Genomic DNA, 16,978 nt, shown 5'->3' with positions numbered 1-16,978 from the left:
AATATTCCAAGCACAACTGTATGATGTGTCCTATGCACCAACACTACTCGCACAGACGTAATGAGCAAAAGCAATTCTACCTTATAATTTTATTAACAATTGCTGTAACAAGGGGTGTAATGAACACAGGCAAATCATTTATTGCCTAGGCCCTACCTGGAAAATAGTCCAAGCGCAACTGAATGCTGTGTCCTAGGCACCAGCACTGCTCGCACAGACGTAATGGGCAAAAGTGTTTGCCACCTTATAATTTTATAAACAATTGCTGTTTTGGATGTCTTTAGACATCAAGAAACCCTTTGTTAAATGACATCCATCTACACAAGCATAAATGAGGCAATGAGGCACAGCCAACTCCAGAAGAAGACACCCCTCTGTGTCCCAGCCAAAGCCCACGATCCAACAAACTTAGACCAATCACCACAGAAGAAGCATCAGCTAGAACATGGAAGAGGAGCACAACAAATCTACAGAACTATAGAACAAGACAGAAGAACTCTGTATCAGTCAAACAACTATATATAGGAGACAGGGTTAAAGATTGCCCTTTCCGGGAAAGCTGATTGCAGATCACCCCCTTATAGCTCCAAAAGACTGGGCTACTAAGCCAGGGCAGCACAAACATACAGTCCAAAAACATCACGCCCTAGCACTTTGACACACACACAGATTACCCGGCACAAAAAGCGACCTGGGGTCGAATGACTTATTATCTCTTCCTCCCTCAAAACGTAATACATTTGCCTCAACATCAGATCCGGAAGGCAATGCTAACTCAATGCAAGGTCCCTAGGGCCCTGTTCAAGTGGAACTGACAAATGCACAAACAAAAACACACAGCAACCGAGATACAACAACAAAGCTGTCAAAGTATCTTGGACGAGCCAGAAGACATCACATAGGACAGCAGGACGAGGGATGCCATAAAGGGAAAACGAAGAACAATTGCACCACTGTGAGAAGTTGGCCTGATGTATGATGTCCACAGTTCTGTGGGCACACTGTATCAGTCCAAACAATCCCTTATGGTTGTGGTTGTAAAGTCAACCTTATAGACAAGCTATCCTAGGGGTAGCATGGACTAAGCAGTCTTAGGCAAACTCAAGAGGGCATGTGAAGCCAGCTGTTTTACCATATGCAATCTTGTAATATCAAATGGAAGGACACCACACAAGTTATATATTATACAAATATATGTATATATTACTAAAATAATCCTCTGTACTCTTTAGGAGTACAGAGGCACAAGCGTTTAAACAAAAGCACAGTTAAACATTCAAAAGTTGCACAATTTTAAATAGGCCCGGTGGCCACTCAAACCATATACTAAAATAGTGGTATAAGTACCACCTCTCGAACAATGGTAAGGCCTAGGGCGTTGTGAATCGCTGGGACTACTCAGGACTAACAATGATGAAGTCGGTAAAGGCCCGCAGGACACGGGTGCAGTGCCTAAAGCACAAGCATGCACCAATGCAAAGTCAATGGCGCGTAAAAGTTATCGAGTTACTGTTTTGGAAGTCTTCCGACTGGAATAGAATTACCTCACTTTAAACTAGGACACTAGAGGTGTAAACCACTACAGGAACATCGGTGTTAGGTCGTTACCTCACCCACAGGAAACGGGTGCATAGGTGCCAAACTGTGTCGGGTTTCGTCGTGGAGATCTATGGAGCCTGGAGATGAAGATGCTGCAGGCGGCCAGGAGAGAAAAGTCTGGTTGGATCCAAGGGTGGATCGAAGATGTAGAGTACCTGAAAGCAGAAGGGACAGAGTCTGGGTCACTAGTCAGTGACCAGGATGGAACCTGGAAAGAACCAGGCGATGTCGGGTGCAATCAGGTGGTTGTCGTGAAGCTTGTCTTCGCTGCCACGTGGACTCGAGGGGGCCTCGGGAGCTGCACGGTCAGCACTTTGCAGTCTTTTCAAGATGGCCGGCTCCACACTTCACGTCGCTTCCACGGGTCTCAGATTCGTTGGGACTGTGGATCGGGCTGTTAGAAGTCAGGGAAGCTGGGTTTTGTCGATCTCTGTTGCTCGAGTTCCAGGGGGAACTGACACACAGCAAACCATTGGGCGCTGGATGGTGCCTGTTTGCACAGGGTGGTCACTCCTTGACCACAAGGGAGATTCTTCAGTCTTCCACGTTGAGTGGGATGTCGAAGGGTCCAGAGTTCTGTATCAAAGTTTCGTTCAGGATAATCTAATGCTCCTGGGCACAGCTCCTACCTTTATTCCAAATCAAGGGGCTGGATTACCTGCTAGGTCCCTCCTATGGGTGGGACCAAGGAAAGGGGTGGTTACACCCCTTTCCCTTTGTCCAGTTTCGCGCCAGAGCTGGGAATGGAGTGTCCCAGCACCGGTTTGAACTGGACTATGCATGGGAAGCCTTGTGCACCGCAGGCAGTGTCTAGTTTCATTCAACCCTCCCTGCTACAATCCACTATCTCCTGTCTGGGGTGGTGTAACACCTCCCTGTGACATGATACCATTTGTCCAGGCCTCCCCTGCCAGAGTTTCGGTCAGCAGCAGCAGGACAGACTTGTGTCTGTGGCAGCAGCATCCATTTTGTGATGCTGGGGCTCTGGTTAGATTTAACCGTGTTTAAGCAAAGTAACATGTCTGCTCCCTCTAGAAGGGTGGAATGCTACCCCCGTCGCCAGGACTGGCAAGGGGGTAGTATTCCAAAGCGTATGACACCTTACACAACATGTTTTGATAAAGCCAAACCAAAGTTAGCAAGTAACCGCGAGGATTATAATGCACTTAAGAGTATATAGTATGGCAATATCCCAGAACAGCTAAGGGAGTTGGTCCCGAAAGCTGCAGACAGGCTCAGCTCATGCTAGAGCACCATCTCACATAAAACCAAGCACTCTGCCTCCAGGATTGATAAGGCCTGCCATAGGAGTGGCTTATAGGTGTATATGTGTCCAGATATAGGTTTAGATATAGGTATACTATATCTAAGCAAGGGGTGATTACACGACCTTGACCCAGCCGAGTGATCAGCCGGTTGTGTCAGTTTGGATAGCCAGCCAGGAGTGGCAAAAGATATGCTGCAGTCCCTGGTAGGCCTTGGATACACCTATGCCCTGGGTACCTATAGTACACTGTACAGGGGCTGATAAGGTGACCCAATGTCCAATTGGGCATGTACCTAAAGTACATAGGTGTGAATTTAGAGAGAGAACAGCAGGCTGAGGGTCTGATTAGCAGGCCCACAGCCACATTATGTCGAAAACCAGTGAAGCAAAAAGCAAAAATCTGGGGTGACCATAGGAAAGAGGCCCTACTCTCCTACAACCACAAAAGAGGATCTGTCTATATTAGAGCTAGGCACATCACCTATCGTCATCAATGAAGCCAAGACCAAAATAACCCCTCCGCAAGACCACCATCTGCTACTGTCTACAACATCTCCCAAAACGGAAACAGAATTAGGACAAGAGTTTGGAATTTTAGAGGAGTTTTCCAACATTGACACAAGGGATTGGGGAGAACTATGGATAAATCGCACCCAGCAAACACCTGTGAGGCATGTAGCGGACTCTCAAAATCCCTCCACACCGCAGAACAAAGAGTTGAAATGGAATCATGAAAGGGAAGCTCCGTCACCGAGGTCTGATTTAGAAAACCCAACTAGACATCATCAAAAATTGAACTCGGAAAATGCCTGGGCAACCCTACTTAAAACAGTGCAACTTCTGGTTGAAGCCCTCCAGTACCAATCAGAAAAAATGGACACACAGCAGACGCTATTAAACACATTGGCAGTGTTTGTGGTGGCCATTGATGAGAAACTCTGAGCTTTAAACACACTTTTTCAGAGCTCGCATGGAAAACTTCAGGTCAGGGAGTGAAACTGCGGGTGTGGCCCGATACTTGTCAAATTGGCCTCTCTCCCCTCAATACTGAGCAACTTATATGCACAAATCAAAGGTTCATCACAGAAATCAAGCGACCTTAAGCTAAAGGGTATTTTCTCTATTGAGGATCAAACTGGAACCAGAACAAGAACAAGCACATTAGATGTGAGAAACTTAACTTTCAAGCCTTCTACTCTAAAATCACCAAAAAGATGCAACATAAATAATAACAGATGTAACAAGCCTCAGGCACTAGTATCTGAAACCGCCCGGAAGTTAATGGAAGAGTCAGATGTTCCAGGAGCAACATCAAACGCCAAACAAAGGCGAGGCCAAATAAGAATGGGTCGAAATCAAAAATACATCTCTAAAAAGGAGGATTTTGCTCGCTTCTTTGGATTGACATTGCTCGAAACACCTGATCTTCCAAAACAACAACAAACTCCAGAGGAAAGGGGTCACCTCATACAATGGTACCGCATGCTGAAGAAGGGCTGACCTCTGACTCCAACCAACAACTCACCACCATAGGCCCACCAATACAGACACCGACGGACGAAGCTAAAGGAACCTACTTCTCCATGTCCAACAAATCACACAGGGAGGAAGGTGCACATCAAACACAGCAATGCAGCTCGAAACCGGAAGTAACCTTCACACAACTGCACTTACCCAATCCAACATCAGTAGGATTCACCACTGAAGTCGACAAACACCACAAGATTGTCTTCCCTATCGCTCAGCTACATCATCAACCAGTAAGGGGCAACAATTATCCGATTATTACAGTTTCCAAATTCAGAGGAGACAAGCTTCCAGCATACCCTACAGACCTACAAGACGGCAATATAAGAACAAGATTCCCTCACTCAACACATAGTCATTCAACTCCAAAACCTCCCAATTTGCCCTCATAAACCCTCCTACTCCCAGGCCTCACTCATCCAACCGCTAAACACCCCAGCTGGATCCAGACACCTACCCCTAAACCCAGGACCGTCAACACAAGCCTGCATGTTTTCCCAGCAGTACAACAGGGGGTGGTGATGAACGGAGCATCTGAACCAATCAAACACTCACACCCAGTCAACAGATCTGGGTTTAATCCATCACCGTTCTTTAGCCCACTCTGCCACCTCAGTTCAGACATTGCCATATGCAAATCAGTCTGACCCTGTGCCTCATGGGAACAGTCTAGCCCGAACTGCCAAGCCATGCCTTCCTTGGACCGGAAACAAGCTTCCTATGACCGGTTTCTGGCATTACAGCCGTCTTCAGCCAGGCTTGCTTGAATCCAGTGGCAAAGTGAGCAAGGGACTCACGGCTGAGCATACCCTGCCAACTTATGGCGAACAAAACGGTACAAAAGGGGGTGGTGATGGACGGAGTGTTGGACTTGGCCCTTAAGGCAGGTTCACCCCTAATCTTTTTGCTTTAGATCTGTGATCTGTGTGGATGATTTTCTGATCTGTGCGCACTTTTTTTCTGTGTCCCAGAGTAAAGTGCGTGCATGTAGTTAGGCTGGCCTGCTCTCCCATAGGGATGCATGGGGAATGTCTGTGTCCCTAGTAGTTCCTGATACGTGGGGAGTGCATGGTATGTGCGAGCTCGTGGGAATGAATGCTTCGCAATGGTGTATGTGGCATGTGTGTGTCATGTGTAGAAATGCCATTTCTAGGACTTCATATAAGCTAAATGTCCAGGTAGGAATCATTCACAGTATAAATTTTACATTCAACAGTGTCATAACTATGATCACTCAATTAGAGAAGGTAACCGAGGGGTTTCAGCAACAACAAAAATGAATAGTATCAAAAATATATATTTATTTTTTGATTTTCAATCATAGAATTTTTTGTATTTTTCAATTTTATCCAGAAATCAAAAGTCTGGCAACATTAGACCACCAAAACCATATATCACAAATCATATGGTGGCACATAAACACCTTTACCACATAGTGTGGACACAATAAAGGAACCACATGCACATTATTATATATGCAGCCTAATTCACAAAATATTGTTTCAAGTGAATTATACAGTATGGTTGTATAAAAGGTGTTAGGCCTCCAGACCCTGCTGGAGCTCTTTGCTGTGCCTGGAAGCGCTCTTATATTGACTTGTAGCGCTAGGCGCGCTTTTATTTCCTTCTAGCGCTGAGCGCGCTTCTCTTGGCGCTTGAGAGCGCTGTGCTTTGTACCCGAGCGCTGGGGAGCGCTCGTTGTGCAGCCGGTGCCCACCCGGCGTCTGCCCGTCTACTTTGGCCGATTTCAGAGTCTCCTGGCAGGTGCCCACCCTACCAGGGACCTTGTGCCGTGTTTATGCCCCCGAGCGAGTGCCCACCTCGCTTTATGATTTAATTAGAGGCAGGTGCCCACCCGGCATTGCCCCAGAGGAATTGTGAATCGCGACTTCACCGCCGCAGCCCGGGAGACCCTGCAGGGCCGCCGCGCTGCCCGCGACGACCCGGAAGTATTCTGCCGTCCAGCCAATCCCAGCGCGGCCCCGGGAGAGGTGAACCGGAAGTCCCGCCCCCGGAGCCGAGCAGCGAGGAGAGGAGCAGCCGGCCGTCCCCGAGGCTCCCGAGCGAAGGGAGAGCCCCGGCCGAGAGGAAGCAGAGCCGTCCCGCCAGTGAGGTCCCGGTGAGTGCAGGGACGGGGTCCTTTGAGCTTATTTAGAGTGGTCCCGCTTGGCAGCGGACCGCTCCAACGACCCTTGGCATTGGTTCCGAGACCCCGGGAGGGACTCCCCCGATGCCCCAGTTGTCTTTTTGAGCCCCGAGAGGCTCCCGGCATTGAGAAGGTGACAGAGCGGCCCCGAAAGGCAGCGGGCCGCTCCAACGGGCATAGTTGCTCTTTGAGCCCACGAGGCTCCATGCCCATATTTGTTTTCAGAGCCTGAGTGGCTCATAAGTGCCATTATATTTGATTTACGAGTCCCGAGAGGCTCGAGTGCCGGCACCCTGGTTCATTGAGCCCTGAGAGAGGCTCTTGCGCCCACATCATTGTTTAGAGCGCTGAAGCTCTAAATTGCCTATTTGCCTTGCGAGCCCCTGAGAGGCTCCTTGCCCACCTGTGTTCTTGAGCCCACGTGGCTCCAACGTTTGCCCAGCTGTAATTCACAACTGTCCAGCACTTAGTGGACAGTTGCTAAGTTTAGGCTTGTGGTTTGTGCTGCCTGCGCAGACCCCCTAACATTGAGACTCAGGGCATTCCGCCCCTTTCGAGGCCAGTTGGCCTGAGGGACAAGTTCGAGTGTTGTGCTACATGCACCCTGCGCATTGTAAGTTACTTGCTAATGTGATTCTTGCGCAAAAGTTCTAACCTGCACCTCTGAATGTGTTTAATGCCTCATGTGCAATTGTTGATGTCCCACTTTATGTTTATCCCCTTTTGCTGACCTGCATAGAGGATTGTTGACGTCCCATTTGATGTTTAGGTTTCCTTCCCTTTGCTAAGAGTGACATGCTTAGGTGTTGGTATTCCTTTCTTAGGTCCTGATGATAAGGTCCTAGTTCCCTGCGTGATTTCCTACAGAGTTTTAGGGTTGCGTAGGAGGTATTTACTCTTAACCAGTGATTACTGGTTGTGTGCTACATGTACTATTTTGGTGCTAATCATTCTATGTTTATGTGCTAAGTATATACCTACAAGTATTTTCTAACAAGTGCCTACCCCTGACAGTGGTCCATGTGGCCCTGTCCTGTACATAATTCCCTTGTAAATTCTGCCCGTGCCTCTGGCACATTGTAAAGTTTGTGTGTTATCCAATGTGTTTTTTACTATAATACAAAGGCTATTTTTTTATATAACCTTGTGTGGAGTTTCCTTTGTGGTGGGCCTTGGGTGGGGTTGCTGGGGTGCGTGCGCAAATACTTAACTCATACCGCCTCCAAGTTTAGCCTTGCTGCTCGCGCCACGTTACCTAGAGGGTGAGCAGGGGTTATCTTGGTGTGTGACACCCTTGCCCTGACTTAGAAATGGTGATCCCTGACTGACTTTGGCGTGAGCCCTGGCCAGCCAGGGTCCAGTTTCTAACATTGGCGGCAAGCGGTGAGGATAAGGATTTGTGTTTGCGCTGTACCACAGTGACGACAGGCCACACTTCAAAGCTCTACATTTTTAGATAACCACATTTTGGGGATTATTGTTTTTTAGGTGAAGATCAGTTTTGCTTCTCCTGAAAGGTGTCATTTTGTATTTTGTCCAGTACCTTGTTCCCTGCCCTGCTCCCAGAGTTTGGTACCTGTGTCGCTTGTGGTCAGGTTGAGAAAATCAGGGGTGGTAGAAACTGCCTTACCAGTCCGAGGGGAGGGTTGTGTGTGAATGAGTGTGTGTTACGCTGGACAGTGGAGTGCAAGTTCTCTGAGATAGGAATCTTGCTGAATTTTGTTGATTGTATTTTCCTGTTTAGCTCAGACCCCCAGGTTCCCTGTGTCAAACTTTTCTTGAGAACATCCGCCAAAATGGAGCCAGTTTTTGATCTCTGTAGTCTTTTTAGGTACAGTAGATTAGAGCTGGTCAGATTCTGTGAAAAGGGAGGCATAGAGGTGAGTGAGTTGGATACTCAGTCCCAGCTTAGGGACAGCCTGATCCTGTGGCAAAAGGATCAGTGGGATCGTGAGCACAGTGAGAGAGATAGGGCCCGGGCCACACGCCATGAGGGTGGTGAGTCTGTGGGGAGCCCTGAAGATTCTGATGAAGAATGTGAGTTGAATGGTGATGACAGTGGATGGATGTCAGCAGAGAGTGAGGACCCCATAGATAGGGAGTCCCTTGCTGGGTCCAGTGTCAGTACCAGCGCCCCATCCCTTTCCCTGTCCCCAGAGGAGTGGTTGGATAGGAAGGAAGAGAGGGAGCATCAGCTAGCGATGGAACAGCTCAGGTTGGAGCATGCCAAGCTAGTGGCTGAGAGGGCCTTGTTCAGGGAGAAGGTAGCCCAAGAGAGTAGGTTACCCCCTGAGTGCAGTTGTAATTGTCTGGATTCCCCAGGGAGGGTGGAGTCCGGTGGTGGCAGCTTTTTAAATGTCAGTGTAAATAGTCCCCCGAGTATGGTTCCTGTTTCCCCAGAGGAGGAGAATAGGTTGAGGTTTAGGAACCTTCGGAAACCGTCTCATCAGTCTTGGGAAGATTTTATGGATGACTGTTGTAGAGCCCTGTGTGATTGGGTACGGGAGCCCACGAAATGTGATTGGGACATATTGTTTGATATGTTTCTCAGAGAGCAGTTGCTCAGTATTGTTTATCCAGGATTGCGCCAACACCTAGTAGGGTGTGGATTGTCTGAACCATATGAACTTGCAGCGGAAGCAGACCGATGGGAAAGTGTAAGAGGTTCCTTAGCGCCGCTAGTGAGCAATTCCAATAATAGTGGGTCAGGTTTTCTCCAACCCAGCGTGGTGGCGGAGGGTGAGAGTAGCCCAGCTAGGTCTCAGTATAGTGAGGAGGGTGTAGGGGCTTACTGCCTGTCTCAGTGGAGCGGGAGTGAGTGTGAGACCTAGAGTCCCCAGACGCCCGAAGCCCTGCCTCAGAGCCTGGATGTTTTTTTTAGGGAACACCAGGGTGGGGACCTATGCTTACCTGTTAGTCCACTTTAGGGAGATCTCCTAGTGTGTGGGGGACCTGGAGCATCTGTAAGCGGAGCTTCTATAGTTGTAGAGTCTGGCAGTACTGCTCCAGTAGGGAGAGTACAGAAGTCCAGTGAAAGGAGTGATTGGGGGATAGGATGTGAGTCCCCAGAAGTCCTGGAGTGCCAGGCAGTGATTCCACCAAAGGTTCTAGCCCGGAGGTTGGAGGTCCAGGTTCAGGGTTTGCCTGACCTGAAGGGTGGGAATACTGTAATCAGTGTCCTGACCAGTTCTTTCTCCAGAGGTACCGCCCCGGTTGGGAGGCAGCAGGACTCTGGAAGGGGGTGCAGAGGGTGGGAGAGCCCACCTCTGACCCCGGTACCACCTGAGGGGTTAAACCCTAGGTTGGGAGAATGGTGTTTAGAGGGTACCCCTCGCAGGAGGCGGAGGAACCCTAGGAGAAGAGGTAAGGGGAGGAGAGCCTTCCCTGAGACTCCTGGTCCACCTAAGGTTGTAGACCCTAGGCTGGAGAACCAGTGGCAGTCTAGCCCTGTCTTGCAGACAGGAAGAGTGGAGCATGGCTATTATGTGCCAGGGGTTACTACCCCCCACTTTGTGAGTAGGCAGGAACCAGTGGCGCCTGGGTGGCCTAGGGCCTGGTCCTGGCCGAGGGCAGCTGGAGAGTACCAGTGGGGTAGTCCAGTTAGTCCCTACCATAGTTTTAGAAAGAACCCCAGGGGTTCACCGTGGCGTAAAACAGGAGGGTGTCCCTGCAGTTGCGGGCCCGCGTCCGTGTTTTATCGCCCCAAGCAGGTAAGCCCATCACGGTGGTGATTGGTCTGCCCTGCGTTTTGGCTGGAAGGGGGTTGTGTTGGACTTGGCCCATAAGGCAGGTTCACCCCTAATCTTTTTGCTTTAGATCTGTGATCTGTGTGGATGATTTTCTGGTCTGTGCGCACTTTTTCTCTGTGTCCCAGAGTAAAGTGTGTGCATGTAGTTAGGCTGGCCTGCTCTCCCATGGGGATGCATGGGGAATGTCTGTGTCCCTAGTAGTTCCTGATGCGTGGGGAGTGCATGCTCGAATTTGGTATGTGCGAGCTCGTGGGAATGAATGCTTCGCAATGGTGTATGTGGCATGTGTGTGTCATGTGTAGAAATGCCATTTCTAGGACTTGGCATATTAATGTAAAATATGCCTGCCGTGTGATTGGCTGGAGCTGGCTGGTGAGCCTGGCTCCAGGAAGGCTGGATGGGTCTGCCCGGTGGTGAGTGTGAGATTAGCATGTTGATGGCTTGGGAGGAGTGCACCTGGTCCCTGATGGGCCTGGACTTTCCCCACATAATGCTGGCTCCACCCCCTGTAGTGCGGCTGATGTCCCTAGCCCTGCCAGTGAATAGAGAGGGTGGTTGAGGTAAACAGAGTACTTCAAAACCAGCTGCGACTGGTTTTCCCCCACCCTGCACCCCTGAGACAAAGGGATTTACTGTATAAGAAGTGGCTGTGTCCCCATACAATTTGTCCTTGGTTCTGCTTCTGGATCCTTGCCAGAGGTGGCTGCTGCTGCTGCTGGGGCCAGGAGGACCGCCACTTGGACTGTCTCCCTGCCTGGAGACCCAGTGTGCTGGCTCTGGCCCTGCCTTGCCCCTCTGCCTGCCTCCAGACCCTGCTGGAGCCCTTTGCTGTGCCTGGAAGCGCTCTTATTTTGACTTGTAGCGCTAGGCGCTCTTATTTCCTTCTAGCGCTGAGCGCGCTGCTCTTGGCGCTTGAGAGCGCTGTGCTTTGTCCCCGAGCGCTGGGGAGCGCTCGTTGTGCAGCCGGTGCCCACCCGGCGTCTGCCCGTCTACTTTGGCCGATTTCAGAGTCTCCTGGCAGGTGCCCACCCTACCAGGGACCTTGTGCCGTGTTTATGCCCCGAGCGAGTGCCCACCTCGCTTTATGATTTAATTAGAGGCCGGTGCCCACCCGGCATTGCCCCCGAGGAATTGTGAATCGCGACTTCACCGCCGCAGCCCGGGAGACCCTGCAGGGCCGCCGCGCTGCCCGCGACGACCCAAAGGTATTCTGCTGTCCAGCCAATCCCAGAGCGGCCCCGGGAGAGGTGAACCGGAAGTCCCGCCCCCGGAGCCGAGCAGCGAGGAGAGGAGCAGCCGGCCGTCCCCGAGGCTCCCGAGCAACGGAAGAGCCCCGGCCAAGAGGAAGCAGAGCCGTCCCGCCAGTGAGGTCCCGGTGAGTGCGGGGACGGGGTCCTTTGAGCTTATTTAGAGCGGTCCCGCTTGGCAGCGGACCGCTCCAACGACCCTTGGCATTGGTTCCGAGTCCCCGGGAGGGACTCCCCCGATGCCCCAGTTGTCTTTTTGAGCCCCGAGAGGCTCCCGGCATTGAGAAGGTGACAGAGCGGCCCCGAAAGGCAGCGGGCCGCTCCAACGGGCATAGTTGCTCTTTGAGCCCACAAGGCTCCACGCCCATATTTGTTTTCAGAGCCTGAGTGGCTCATAAGTTCCATTATATTTGATTTACGAGTCCCGAGAGGCTCGAGTGCCGGCACCCTGGTTCATTGAGCCCTGAGAGAGGCTCTTGCGCCCACATCATTGTTTAGAGCGCTGAAGCTCTAAATTGCCTATTTGCCTTGCGAGCCCCTGAGAGGCTCCTTGCCCGCCTGTGTTCTTGAGCCCACGTGGCTCCAACGTTTGCCCAGCTGTAATTCACAACTGTCCAGCACTTAGTGGACAGTTGCTACATTTAGGCTTGTGGTTTGTGCTGCCTGCGCAGACCCCCTGACATTGAGACTCAGGGCATTCCGCCCCTTTCGAGGCCAGTTGGCCTGAGGGACAAATTCGAGTGTTGTGCTACATGCACCCTGCGCATTGTAAGTTACTTGCTAATGTGATTCTTGCGCAAAAGTTCTAACCTGCACCTCTGAATGTGTTTAATGCCTCATGTGCAATTGTTGATGTCCCACTTTATGTTTATCCCCTTTTGCTGACCTGCATAGAGGATTGTTGACGTCCCATTTGATGTTTAGGTTTCCTTCCCTTTGCTAAGAGTGACATGCTTAGGTGTTGGTATTCCTTCCTTAGGTCCTGATAAGGTCCTAGTTCCCTGCGTGATTTCCTACAGAGTTTTAGGGTTGCGAAGGAGGTATTTACTCTTAACCAGTGATTACTGGTTGTGTGCTACATGTACTATTTTGGTGCTAATCATTCTATGTTTATGTGCTAAGTGTATACCTACAAGTATTTTCTAACAAGTGCCTACCCCTGACAGTGGTCCATGTGGCCCTGTCCTGTACATAATTCCCTTGTAAATTCTGCCCGTGCCTCTGGCACATTGTAAAGTTTGTGTGTTATCTAATGTGTTTTTTACTATAATACAAAGGCTATTTTTTTTATATAACCTTGTGTGGAGTTTCCTTTGTGGTGGGCCTTGGGTGTTGTTGCTGGGGTTCGTGCGCAAATACTTCACTCATACCGCCTCCAAGTTTAGCCTTGCTGCTCTCGCCACGTTACCTAGAGGGTGAGCAGGGGTTATCTTGGTGTGTGACTCCCTTGCCCTGACTTAGAAATGGTGATCCCTGACTGACTTTGGCGTGAGCCCTGGCCAGCCAGGGTCCCGTTTCTAACACGGAGCATCTGAACCAATCAAACACTCGCACCCAGTCAACAGATCTGGGTTTAATCCATCACCGTTCTTTAGCCCACTCTGCCACCCCAGTTCAGACATGGCCATATGCAAATCAGTCTGACCCTGTGCCTCATCGGAACAGCCCAGCCCGAACTGCCAAGCCATGCCTTCCCTGGACCGGAAACAAGCTTCCTAGGACCGGTTTCTGGCATTACAGCCGTCTTCAGCCAGGCTTGCTTGAATCCAGTGGCAAAGTGAGCAAGGGACTCACGTCTGAGCATACCCTGCCAACTTATGGCGAACAAAGCGGTACAAAAGGGGGTGGTGATGGACGGAGCATCTGAACCAATCAAACACTCACACCCAGTCAACAGATCTGGGTTTAATCCATCACCATTCTTTAGCCCACTCTGCCACCCCAGTTCAGACATGGCCATATGCAAAACAGTCTGACCCTGTGCTCATGGGAACAGTTTAGCCCGAACTGCCAAGCCATGCCTTCCCTGGACCGGAAACAAGCTTCCTAGGACCGGTTTCTGGCATTACAGCCGTCTTCAGCCAGGCTTGCTTGAATCCAGTGGCAAAGTGAGCAAGGGACTCACGTCTGAGCATACCCTGCCAACTTATGGCAAACAAAGCGGTACAAAAGGGGGTGGTGATGGGCGGAGCATTCTGCAAGATGGCGATTGTTGCATCAGTTTTGTCTAGGATAGACTATTGCAACACTCTTTATCTTGGCATACAAAAAATGTATCAAGTGAGACTTCAATTACTTTAGATTGCACCTGCTTGTCGGATTTAAAAAATCTCTAAATTCAGCTCAATCTTGTGGGGCATTTGTGACTTTCATTGGTTACCAGTTGCTGAGAGGGGCAAATTCAAGGCTCTTTGTATTGTTCCTAAAGACTTGAATTTTGGTGGTCCTGCTTATTTTCAACAGCACTTCACATGGCATGTACCAAATCATAACTTACGTTCTAGCACTGCTAAGTTAGTAGTGGTACCCAAAATCAAGAGGTTCAAATGGGGAGGAAGAGGTTTCTCATTTTTAGCTTGCAGGCTGTGGAATTCCTTACCCCTTGCTCTGAGGTGGCAATCTAATATTTCTATGTTCAGAAAAATGTTAACGACCTGGTTTTTCTCTATCCATTACTAGTAGATTTTTTTTGCTTTTAGTCCAGCAGGAATGCTTAGTGCTAAGACGCCTCTGGCAAATGCATACTTTATAAAATAAAAATGTAAATGAAATTTGGGAAGATTGGTCTGATCACCTGCAGATTCCCTTCACAATGCTGTCAAACAAAACTACAAAGCCCACTTCTTTCAAGGGCCAAGACCAGAGCGAAAACATTATTTGAGGCAATAAAGCAAGCCAACAACCCTCTCTCTGACTGCTTATTTAAGGCATCTGAGATCCTTTGGGATACCTTTGTCAGTTCTGTGCCCAGAAAAGACATTAACATCTTCCTTCCAGTCAATCCCAACAACACAGATGAGGAGAAACTGCTTTGCAAGGTACTGCTGGCCATGGCCTTCTTTCTCTCCAATCTCGGAATCATATCTACTATTAAATCATTCCAAGGTGAAACCTTCTAATGATTTTTGCGAAACTATTCCTGGCTCGCTCATCAAAACCCTAGCTAAACCACTAATCCCCATTTACACAACACTGCTCAACTCATCCCTGGATCAGGGCTCATTCCCAGACAATCTAAATCAGAGTAAAATGTCTCTTCTCCTAAAAAACAATATCCGGACCCTGGCGACTTTAACAACTTCTGCCCAGTATCCACACTGCCTCTCCTTGGCATAAGTTGCGTAGCCTCCCAGCTGTCATCCCACATCCAGGACAACAACCTCCATAAATGCCTTCAATCCAAATCCTGTCAAGCCCACACACTTGGACTGCAATTTTGCAGACTGTGGACTATGCCCTCTACATCCTAGACATTGGTTACTCACATCTACTTGTGCTCCTCAATCTCTCCGCTGCATTTAACACAGTCAGCCACCAGGCTTTGTTAGACACACTGAATCATTGAATGGGTATAGATGGTTTCGATCTTAAGTGGTTCATCTCATACCTAACTAATCATTCCCAAACAGTATAAACTGCGAATGCCATCCCAGAACCAGTCAGCCTGCTAGAAGGGGACCCCCCCACCAAGGCTCGATACTCTTGCCAACCCTTTTTAATCTCTACTTCCTCTGCATGATCCTCAGGAACTCAATAGTATTCTTTCACCTATATGCGAACAACACCCAACTCTACCTGAAGATCTCATGCTCTGAAGTATACACCCACCTATCCAACTCCCTGAAAAGAATTGAAGCTTGGATGGCAAACAATAACCTCAGACTAAACCCAGCAAAAACAGAGTGTCTTCTCATCTCTTCAAATAGCTGCTCCTCCATCATTCAGAATGCAAAATCTCTTGTATTAACCCTTGACAGATATCGTAACTTTTACAGCCACATCTCCTCCATGGATAAGAGTGCCTGGTTCCAGCTAAGACTTCTTTGGGAAATTGAGAACCTCATACCTGCACAAGACCTTCAATCTGTTGTTCAAGCCCTAGTGCTCTCCAGACTCTACAATGGAATTGCACTCCTCTCTAGCTATCCAAACGTCCACCTAGGTGCACTCAGAGCAGTCCTGCATGTGGCAGGCTGCTTTATTGAAAGGACACAAGAAATTCAGCCACATCTCCCCCATTCTACACTCCATTCAGTGGCTTTCCAAAGATGCGAGAGCTCAAATTATAACTGCCTGCACCACTCATAAATTTATTTATTCCTTGGTTGGTTGGTTGATATGCTTTATTTCGATACATAAAAATATCTTAAAAGCAGTACATACAATAAATATTTAAAAAAGGTATTCAGCAAATGTACATCACAATACATCCAAAGAGATAAAAAGGACAATAAAACATTAGGATATGTGCAGTTAAAAAAAAATTAAATTGGTAGGTACAGTTAAAAAATAATTACATTGATACAGAAAGCCTATTTGATCGGATCAACCAAGAACATTTTAAAAATTTTGAGACGCCACAAACTACATGGGGGGAAGTGTCTGTTAGTAGAATGCGTAGGGCCACTGAATATTGGCGGGTGCCAAATGATCTGCACACAGGTTTGAGCCAACGCTTTCTTGGGTTACAATAGTCTGGACATTCAAAAAGGATGTGGGCAACCGTCTCCACCCTTGAAGAACATAGGGCACAATAGGGGGAGTGCTGGGAGGTCAATTTCCATCTCGATATCAAATAGCCTACTGGTAGGGTACCCACCCTAAACCTAAAGTACAGAGCCCTATCAAATGCGATGGAAACCAAATCAAGATAAGGTTCGTAAGCCACCAAGTCTTTGATTCGTAAGAAAGCTGCGGTGGAATTGCAGTGTCGTGGGTTGCTAATGAGTTTGAGAGAGACCCAGTCCCAGTACAGTTTCTTCAGGGTGGCTTTAGGTGGGGCAGAGCGAGTAACCCATGCTTCGCCCAATCCCAACTCCCCCAAAAGGCTTTTGACATCCCTCAACCACTTTATCCTATGCCAACCCCCCATGGCCATCACCTCGGACAGGCCCTCCGCGTATGAGGCGAGTTCTGGGACCCTCCACAAACGAGCCCACAACAACAGGGGCCGTAGTCGTGCCTGATCCGCGATCGATCTACATCCCAGGTCCAGTAGTACAGGGACTGTGGGTGTGCTCAAGGGGAGAGCCATTAGGTCTTTCAAAAATTTGCTCTCCACTTTGGCTAAAAGCTCCAAATTACAAGTGCCCCACAGCTCAGCCCCATATAGTGCAGCAGTGACCCCTCTAGCTTTATAAATATCAATAACAGGGGCCATACAGTGTTTGGGGGGAGAACAATGTTCCCTAAGTAACGCACCACCCACCCTTTTGTGGCTAAG

At 49.1% G+C, this 16,978-nt stretch overlaps 1 protein-coding gene across 4 annotated transcripts in view; it reads right to left on the bottom strand.

Moving 5' to 3' along the window:
* Window positions 1–16,978, bottom strand: part of LOC147732747 (ATP-dependent RNA helicase DDX25-like) — a 1,983,894-nt gene that overhangs the window by 380,026 nt on the left and 1,586,890 nt on the right. The window lies entirely within an intron of this gene.

Source organism: Lissotriton vulgaris, chromosome 2_1 (assembly GCF_964263255.1).
Source record: "Lissotriton vulgaris chromosome 2_1, aLisVul1.2, whole genome shotgun sequence".
NCBI lineage: Eukaryota > Metazoa > Chordata > Amphibia > Caudata > Salamandridae > Lissotriton > Lissotriton vulgaris.
The sequence above is the reverse complement of the archived record's forward strand: the minus strand, read 5'-3'. Positions and strand labels throughout refer to the sequence as shown.